General features: G+C 33.5%; 1 non-coding gene across 1 annotated transcript; it reads left to right on the forward strand.

Moving 5' to 3' along the window:
• Positions 1-6,811: 6,811 nt before the first annotated feature.
• Positions 6,812-6,903, forward strand: TRNAY-GUA. Its single transcript is given in 2 exon segments — positions 6,812-6,848; positions 6,868-6,903. It is a non-coding gene; the product is annotated as a tRNA-Tyr (tRNA).
• Positions 6,904-10,780: the final 3,877 nt, after the last annotated feature.

Raw genomic sequence — 10,780 nt, forward strand, 5'->3', positions numbered from 1 at the left:
CGAAAAGTGTATGAAATATGTTTATATGGATATATTTTATCGGCTATTAGTTTTTGGAGCGACTAAAATGATGCGTTTCGCTTTCTTAATTCAGACTAATTGGGCCAACTATGATCAAGAATTTGAGATTTCGATCCAATTTATTTTCTGAATGTAGTTAAGGAAAAAAAGTTAATGAAATCATATTGGAGGACACTACAACTAGGGGCTGAGCCTGGGAGAAATTCAAAAATAGCCAGATTTACCACTGGTCGTTGAAAAATAGCCAAGTTTCAAAAGTCATCGAAATTTAGCCACTTTAAATCTGAGCGAAAACACTGTTCAAAATCCGAAAAAATACGCCCGCAAATTTTACGGGAGTTCCAGCATAAGTATGCTTGAACTCCCGTAAATTTTACGGGAGTTCCAGGATAACTATGTTGGAACTCCCGCAAATTTTACGGGAGTTCAAGCATAATTATGCTGGAACTCCCGCAAATTTTACGGGAGTTCCAGCAAGTATAATTGTCCAGTATAATATACTGGAGTTTGGAGCACTGGTGCTCCAGTCTCCCGCAAATTTTACAGGAGTTAGCAAAGTATACCGGTCCAGCATAATATGCTGGAGTTCGTACACAAATGCACCAGAACTCCCGTATATTATACTGGACCGGTCCTTGTTGCAGCAAAATAGTGGTTATTTTTCATTGACTTGATAAACGCTGGCTATTTTTCATTAACCAGTGTGAAAACTGGCTATACCATGATATTTTAACGCTGAGCCTAAATCCCAAAAAGGAACCGACAGTACAAAAATTCCTAAAACACTCCGAATAGATCGGCCCACAACTACAACCTGGTCCTATAGGCCCATCTCAGTTAGTTAAGTATCCAGAATGGAGCATGTGGGCCTAAACCTTAATGGTACAATAGTGGGCTCAAAGGCCCTACCCCCTTGTTTGTAATCCCTGACTAGCCCAATCTTTCTGTGTGAATAGGAATGAGCCATTTATCAAAATGACCCATTAAAGGTATTCTAAAACACATGGAATGATATTGTTTTATAAGGGTGTTCATCGGTCGGTACGGTATGGTGTTTAGACATTTCGATTTGGTAGTTTCGGTATTCGATTTTTTAAAATACTATACAATACCATACCTTTCAATTTCGGTATACTCGGTTTAGTCACTTCGATTTCTTAAAATGCTATACAACACCATACCTAATTAAACTTAGACTGTAATATTCTTAATTAAAGTAGTCAAAAATATAAAAATAAAAATGTTCTAAGTTCATATGACTGTTGACAAAATCTTTGGGTTCAAAACCAGCAAGTATTAACCCATAAATAGAAAAAAGGTACATAAATGAATAAATTCGATCATTTTTAATGTCTTATTACTTGCTTAGAGTTTGTTGAACTTAGAGACTAATCCAATAGATGCTACATCAATACATGAGTAATAGAGTAACACCCGAAAACCTTAAAAATATTACGTCAAACTGCTTGGCAACCTGGAGAGTAAGAGTCAGAATCTACAACCTACCTTGCTTTTCTATCTAAAGAAGTACATGGATTTAATACCAACCTCAACATGAATGCCAAAGAAAAGTATTTGTTGGAAAACTAATTCAAAGTTGTAGTAGGAAACCTTAGTTATTTAGGATTTGATTTATTTAATTCATGTCTAAATAAGATTTCTAGTTAGAATAAATATAGGAATATGCTTTCCTGTTTCTAGTTGAAATAGGTTTCATACTATTATAAATAGAGGTATTGATAGCTTATTTTATGTGTGGAGGAAATAAAGAAGTGTAGAGATCATTCACAGATTTATAAATAAATTTTTTTTCTTCATATTGGTATCAGAGCTTCTACGATCTTGGGAGAGAATCAAGTAGCTTCAGCTGCCGGCGGGCGGTGCTAGCCAATCGTCTGGCGAAAAAAATTGGCAAAATCATAGATAGTTGTCGACAAAATTAGGTTATTCGATGAAAAGTTTCATGACGGATTCAAGGAAAAAAATAAGTTTAAAGAGGTGCAAACAAATATGGCACAAGATGAAGAAACTCTTCTCTAAAGTTGGAGAGAGGTTTAAAAAATTGGAAGTTGATTTTGTGTTTCAGCGAAATTGAGTGTTGGTGACAAAGTGCATCAACGTACGGGTGTTGAAGACAGGTGCTTCAACAAAATTGGATGTCGGTGACAAAGTGCATCAACAGTTGATGATAAAGTGCATCAACGTGAGTTGAAGACAGGTGCTTCAACAAAATTGGGTGTTGGTGACAAAGTGCATTAACGGTTGGTGACAAAGTGCATCGTGAGTTGGAGACGGGTGCTTCAACAAAATTGAGTGTTGGTGACAAAGTGCTTCAACGTGAGGTGGAGACAGGTACTTCAACAAATTGAGGGATGGAGACATGTGCTTCATCAAAAGTGAAAGTTGGAGAGAAGTGCTCCAACATAACTGCACAATGAACAAGTCAGACGTATACAACTTTAAATTACGGGAGAATATTGGAAAACTAATTCAAAGTTGTAGTAGGAAACCTTAGTTATTTAGGATTTGATTTATTTAATTCATGTCTAAATAATATTTCTAGTTAGAATAAATATAGGAATATGCTTTCCTGTTTCTAGTTGAAATAGGTTTCATACTATTATAAATAGAGGTATTGATAGCTTATTTTATGTGTGGAGGAAATAAAGAAGTGTAGAGATTATTCACAGATTTATAAATAAAATTTTTTCCTTCAGTATTCTATAACTTAGTATGTTATACTTAATTATATGTGTAATGTATAACTTAATATATATTTCGATATGGTATCAGTGTTTCGGCATTATTTTATTAAATACCTTATACCGTACCTAATACCAATTTTATTAAGAATTTAAACCAAAAAAACATACCAAAATATCGTATACGGAATACCAAAATTTTCGATTTTGATATTGATAATTCTGTATATACATTAGAGACATCCTTAATGTTTTGTGTCAAAGTGCGGTGTACTATAGACTTCCGCTTATGGGCGTTAACCGGGTGGGCCGGGCCGGGCCAGTATTATTTGGACCCGTACGGGTTTGGTTCCGGTCCGGTTCCGGGCTTGCTCTTAACGGGTTTAACGGGTTCAGGTTAATCCGGGTAAAAAATGAACCGTACGGGTTACGGGTTGAGGGGGCCTGGCCGGGTTTAGTGTTTTTTTATTTTTTTTTTTAATATTTTGTATAACACTGTAAGTTATATTAGTACTTTGTATTAATATAAAGAATACAAGAAAGATGGGAAAAAATTGCACTTATAAATTGCAAGTGCTATATTTATTTCAAAATTACAAAATTAAAGTTTGCATTTAAAAAGTAAATTACAAATAAATAGTAAACTAAATTTTCATGCATAATAAATTAATAATACTTCAAATTAATCTAACAAACTAAATCATTAAGCATAAATACGTCTAATAATTTAAAATAACAGAAATCGTCTTAAAATCTTAAAATAACACATATATAGCATATTTTAAAAATAATACGTTACCATCATATTCTATGATTTGAGCATTTATAGTTTTATACCCTAAATATATACACTATATGTTAAATTCCAACAATTTTAAACTATGTTAATTAGTATACAATAATTGGTATATTTATAGTATATTCATGGTATATTAATGGTATATTCATGGTATATTATGGTATATTCATGGTCTGGGCCGGTGCGGTTAAACCGGTTAGAGGCACTATTCATTGGATCGGGTTTAACGGGTCCGGTTAACCGGTAAAAAATAATAAACGGTCCAACCCCTTCTACCCCTCCTACCCAGCCCACCCGACCCCTTATTAATCGGGCCGGTCCGGTTCCGGTTTTAACTGGTCTGGGCCGGTCCGGTTCCGGATCAATCCGGCCCGTTAGACACCTTTACTTCCGCTGCTCTTTGTGGCGCTTCTGGCCTTGTATATGGATACAATTTTGAAGTATGATCTGCAGGGGCGGATTTAGGGGCGGAAAGGTGTTCACCTGAACCTCCTTCGCTGAATAATTACACTGTACATGCAAGGCAAAATCTGTATTTTAACTCTATATATTACGTTTTGAATCCCCTTGACACAGCCCAAAAGCATAGCTTAGTGGTTAAGGGGGTTCAAAACCTTTGTAAGGTTACTGATTCTATTCCTACTAGCTACAACTTTTTTAACTATTTTTTATGAACCCCCTTGGCAGTAATCCTGCCTGCGCCACTGATGACCTGAAGCCACCACCACGCATACACGCAATTTAATCTATTGCTTTCTCGTCTCATTCTAATTGTTGCTTTAGCTCAAAAAATTTATCCTGCAATAAGTGTCACTTTAGGATTTCTAAGTCTAAATTTTCTTAATTGTTTCCAACTATACCCTTAATATTAAAGAAGTAGTTTTTTTTATATTGCTGAATTCTTAAAAAGCATTTAAATGGAGTATCTTAATAAATTATATCTTGTATTTATTTAATGGACGTGTAAGAGCTAAAGCGACAGTTAAACAGAAGGAGTGATTTCTAATTACGATATAAAATGCTAAATTGCACAAAAATATGGGAGAAATTCAAAAATAGCCAGATTTACAAGTGGTTATTCAAAAATAGCCACAGTTTCAAAAGTAATCGAAATTTAGCCACTTTTCATGTAAAGATAAATCTGAACGAAAACACTGTTCAAAATCCGGAAAATACTCCAGTATATTATATTGGAGTTCTAGTATAATATACCGGTCCAGCATAATATGGTGGAAGTTCATACACAGGTGCTCCAATCTCCAGTATATTATGCTGGAACTTTCCGCGTGTTGGAGTTCCAGCATAATATGCTGGAAGTTCATACACAGGTGTACCAATATAATCTCCAGTATATTATGCTGGAACTTTTCGTGCTGCAGCAAAATAGTGGCTATTTTTTAATGACTTTGCAAATGCTGACTATTTTTCAATGACTAGTTAAAAAACTGGCTAGCCCCTGCTATTTTTACCAAAAATATGGCTTATGGACCAATCCAGAGCCCAATTTATGTTTTACAAGGTTAAGAGGCCCGCTAAACACCTCAATGCATGTTTTCTGAAGTAGACGTTTTTTCTGTTGAGAAAAGAGTTTCACCCTAAAAAATTTCCTTTGTTCTCTTGCCTTGTCTCACTCCAGTTATCCTAGCTCTCCACTAATAAGGTATAGTCAAAATAAACAAAAATAACAACTGGCTTACCCGAACGGATGGATAGATAGATAAGTATTTAATATATTGTTTGTGGTTGGAGGGGAAAAAACAAAACATAAACATTTGATAGAAACTAACATGGCATGTGAATGAATAAAGGAGAGTTTCTCCCATAAGAGGACACAACAAAATGTTGAATGCTTGCAGTTAGATACTGAACCATTCTCTTGAAATGTGAGACATAGCTGAAAACAGTGAAAACCCTACTTATCAACCCCACAAACACATCCTCGAAAAAAAGAAAATACTAAATGTAAAGAAAAATGGAGAATTAGGATATATGGGAAAATTTTATTTTGTGTCTCATACAACTTACACTAGTTGTATGAGACAACCTTTTTGTCTCACAGTTTTGTGGACCCAGATTTCTGTGGGGCCCAGAAGTGTAAGATTGGGGTCCACAAATTTGTGAGACAAAAACGAGCCTCATACAACTAGTGTCAGTTGTATGAGACACAAAATAAAACTTCTCGGATATGTGGTATATATGCATGATGGCAGTCACTTGCTATGTAAATCATTTTTATGTGAAAATTACTTTTTTGGTGTTTGGTTGTAGAAAATACTTTATAAGGAAGGAGAAAATTGCCTCTCAACTTAACTTACAGTAATAATTATTTTTATTTTTAATTTCATATTACTTGCTCTGATTAATTTTAGACGTTATTATATAGATCTTTATTACTTAAAATCTCATAAAATATTTTATAATTTGTTAACATTATTAATATTTTTTTGGATATATCTTTAAGAAAATGTCATTCTCATTCACCAACCAAGCCTGAAATAATACTTTATGTAAAATATATTCTTTAAGATAATATTTCCATAAAAAATTATTCCGTCATGCAACATATGTTGTATGTACACTCATATTTCTCAATATAATTCACATTGATCAGCTTTTCCAGTGCAATTTTTTCATTATTCTTCTTTGTTTCAGCTTGAAGGATAGGACCAAAGTCGAGATCAGTGGCAATGGAATATTATCTATAACTGATGGTCAGCCGTATACTTTAAAATATCAATTTTTTATATAATTTTTTTATAAAAATTGATGTATTTGTTAAAGAGAGGACTGTTGTATATGGTTCGTTGGAAACCATTTTAAAATGTGTTCCTGCCCTTGATATCTGTCATATTTTTTCTTTTTCTTTTAAGAGGGATCTTTCTCAAGTTGAAGCAACAAAGAATAATCATTTGAACACAACATTTACCAAGAAACTAAGTTACCTTGATTTCTACAAAGTTTAAAAAGGTTTACAAAAACATAGCATTTCTTAATGGATACTCATCATCATTAATATACGTTACTACCTTGATTTCTACAAAGTAATTTAAAAAAGTTTACCAAATGTCGTACTCCTAGCTAGAGTATATTTTATTACCCTCAGCTAACCTTTTTGTTCTTTAGGCTGATCTCAATCCACTACATTACCAGTCTTTTATGATTATCATACATGTTTTATTTGTATTGGAACTTGTTGACATTCATTAACCGAGACCACGACCATGTGAATTACTCGGGCAGCCTAGTGTTATCAAGTTAAAACTAATGTTGTGGTAACTACAAATATCATCCGACCTTAGCTCAGTTGGTAGAGCGGAGGACTGTAGTGGGCAAAGCCCTCAGCTAATCCTTAGGTCACTGGTTCGAATCCGGTAGGTCGGATTTAACTTTTTTAGCCAAATCGTTTATTTTTATCCCATTTTTTCCCTTTTTTTGCTCTCCCACATAGAGAACAGAAATTAGAATTAAATGAACTCTTACTAAGAATGAAGTCAGAATGCTACGATTGTATGACGATTAATGATGAACATTTCGTTTATTGTTACCCTTTTTTGGTCTTCCACTGAGAAAAATGAAATTAGTATAAAAACAAGCTTTTACCAAGAATGAAATTAAATACTACGATTGCTTAAAATAATAATGAAAAAATTGTTATATCATGATTAATAATAAATTAATTGTGTGGTAATTAACAATAAATGTGTTATTATTCATGACTTACTTAATCTAAGGGTATTTTTATCTTCGAATAGTTTAATCCACGTATTGGCAGTAAATATATTTATTTTACGTTTTATCTCGCATAAAAGAATAATACATAACTTTTTTCAAAACTTAATGCAAAAATTACTTAATACCACCTCAGAAACATTACATCAATTTTTATAAAAAAATTTTTTCTTATGCGCCAACCAAAATTGCATTAATTACACAAAGAATTGTTTTTTCTTATGGTGCCAACCAAATATCATACTATTATTTTCAAAGTTTGTTTTAAGAAGTAATTATACCAAGACAATCAATTAAATTTGAGCCGAGAGTCTATTGGAAACAGTATCTCTACTCTCGTCAGATCCCATTATATAAATTATAGTAGGTACTAAATGACCCTGATTGATAATCTCATGACAGATGGAAATGAAGTTAGAAAAAGTAATAAATGAGCTAATAATGGTTTATAAGTACCATCTTGAAGGTGACCCTACGCCAACTGTCGGTGGCAAAATCACAAGCCAAACGCAGAAAATAGATGGAGTAAAATAATACGGAGTACGTAGTATAAAAAAGATTTAATTTAAATATAGAAATTGCACATTGTCAACACATGACAGCTGAGTGTCGGCAGATTCCAAATTAGAAATCTACTGATTCCTACAAGTGCTAACCACAAAATACACCCCCCCCCCCCCCAAACAATATATCTTCATTTTCGCAATGTAAGATTCACAATCTTGCTTTGCATATTTTCATTTCTAATCTTGGAAACATTCATCAAATAAGACAAGTTGTTATTACTTTGAATGAGACTGATTCTTCTAAATTTCTATACATACTCATAATTATCGTACAAAAACTAGAGGCCAAGAAAGGAAAAATAAGTCTTTGTAGCAAAAATAAAATAAAATAAAAAGATAGGAAAATGACTTGGAAACCAATGCCTTGTATCATTTATTGCTAGTCAAATTAATAGAAAAAAGTTTGTTTGCAAAACTTTTCTTTATTTTAATTATCCAATATCTGAAATTAGAATTCGTGCCAAATTAATCTGCTAAAGAGATAAAAGTTACTTCCTCCGGTTCACAATAAGTGTTCAATTTGATTTTTCATTTTGGTTCAAAAAATAAGTGTCCAGTTATGTAATCAAGAAAGAATTCAATTTGTTTTTACAAAATAACCCCTATGTACATATCCCTAAAAAGTTTTCTTACTCCTCACATTAAATGTTTAATTAGGAATAGTTTAGTCATAGTAGGTATTTTTGTATAGAATTTAATATTTTCTTAATAGGCATACTAAAAACAAATTAAACACTTATTGTGAACCAGAGGGAGTACCTATCAAGAAGTTCTTCATTTCTTATGATTCAAACCCCATAAATACGACTGATGATAAAGGAATCTCAGTCATTTCACCCCAACTTATTTATATTGGTGTGTGCATCAATTTAACTCAAGCATTGAATCAAAAGAAAGGCATCATATATGTCATACTTACGTTAACAAGTAAAAGAACTTATTCACTTATTACTAAAGTAGGTGTATTGTGTCGGGAAAAATATGATATGACAAGTGGTCACCTAAAGGAAGGTCATCAAACGCAGCTATTTCGCTTGTTATCGGGAGAGAAAATATTCATAAAGATATATTAAATGTTTTGCGTTCGGTAGCATTTAATAAAGAATATTCTGTAGTATTAGGAACGGCAACCCATTACAAGGAATTTGACATTTATTTCCACTGTTACATCTTCATCAATGGCCCTCATAATTGACATTAAAGGAGGGCATGATCCTAGGATCTCCTTCCCAAGATATAGCTATAAATAGAGAGCTCAGTTATCATTGTAAAGGGGACGATTTTTCTGGCAAACTTATACTACATTCTATACAAAGTTTAATATCATTTACATTCTTACTTTTTGATCTCATCATTGTTGTGACCGGTAGTCTTGCTCCCGGAATCGTTATTTTCGCTATTCCATCTACATTCTGAGGCTAAGTATCGTATTATTCTTTGATTATTTTATTATTTCTGGATCAAATTAGCTCACTTGTCTAGAAACCATGTATAAATTTTAACTGTACCGCTTTACAGGTAAACAGTTTGGCGCCCACCGTGGAGCCTAGACAGCCGTGCAATTAAATTGATCCTTGACTTTTTTACTAACGTATTTTGATTGTTTTGTCTTAAAGAAAAACCATAAGAAATGATAGATAATACCATTAATAGCACACATAATCCCGAAGTTCAAGGGGATCAGCCTCACTTCGAGGACTCAATCAGTGACAGTCGTAATAAGGAGAATGCCGCCACACTGGTTTATTACAGGCAATATCCTCGACAAGTTTGGGAGGCAACTCCCGATGATGCTAATGGGGAGCATGTTATTGACGCGGTAAGGGTTTTACAAGAGCAACATGCGATCATCCTAGGCCATCTCACGCGGCAGGATAAGGTTATGACGAAATTAAAACAAGCACTGTCAGGTGCTTCCAACAATGCAAACAGACGAGATCCAATTCCTCCCAGTGTACCTGTTGATACCCAATTTTTCCTAATATATTTTTAATACATATATATATTTTTTAAAATAGCACATATGTAGTTATAAACATGCATAAATATTTTTTATAATTTTAAAAGGTCCAAATCAATTTATTTCTTCTCTTTTTATTTATATAAATGTCCAATAATTATCCTTCAAATTATTTTTGTGATGATTTAGTCATCTAAATTCTTTATTTATGCCAACATAGTATTTAAATATTTTAGTGCATTTTTTGCAATTATATTTATATTTTTAGGCTAAATTGCACATCTTTGCAATAATAGCCCATACTAATGCATAATTACATTATTGATGCATAAAATGGTCTTTTATATTTCTAAAATGTTAAATAACTATTTTAGATCATTTTTAGTACACGAAAATATTTTTTGAAACTCATTTATTGTTTTTATAAATTATGTAGTTATTAAAAATGGCTATTTAAAACCTGGCCTATTTTTATTTCAATTTTAGTCCCATTTCAACCCAATACCAGCCCAATTTCAATTTAAATTTACCCACCCCAAACCCTAATACCTGATCCGACCCCCGAAAACCTTTCAATCTCGACCGTTGATCATATAGATCAACGGCCTCAAACAACCCCTTCCTTTTTTAGTCCCAAACGACCCCCAAAACCCTTCTATTTCCCACCATCCGCCGCCCTGAAATCCCTCTCCTCTCTCAAACCTAACCCTAATCGGACCTCATCTTCACTCATCTATGGTTATCTATGGTGGTTTCTCACCACCCCAGGCCTCTAGTAGCATCTCTCACGTTGGTATTGCCATCTCCAGGGTCCTCAAGGGACCAGGGTTAGTTGGCTTGCATCTATGGCCCCTTTCTCGCCTGTTTCAGGCTGTTCCAGTGTGATTCCGAGTAAGATCGTCCTACATCGACTATGATCTATGGGTTTCTAAGCATGTTTCTTCACCTCTGTGTTGTTCTCCTCGAAAACCCTATTTTTTTCTTCTGAACCTCTTAGATCTGA

Source organism: Nicotiana attenuata, unplaced genomic scaffold (assembly GCF_001879085.1).
Source record: "Nicotiana attenuata strain UT unplaced genomic scaffold, NIATTr2, whole genome shotgun sequence".
NCBI lineage: Eukaryota > Viridiplantae > Streptophyta > Magnoliopsida > Solanales > Solanaceae > Nicotiana > Nicotiana attenuata.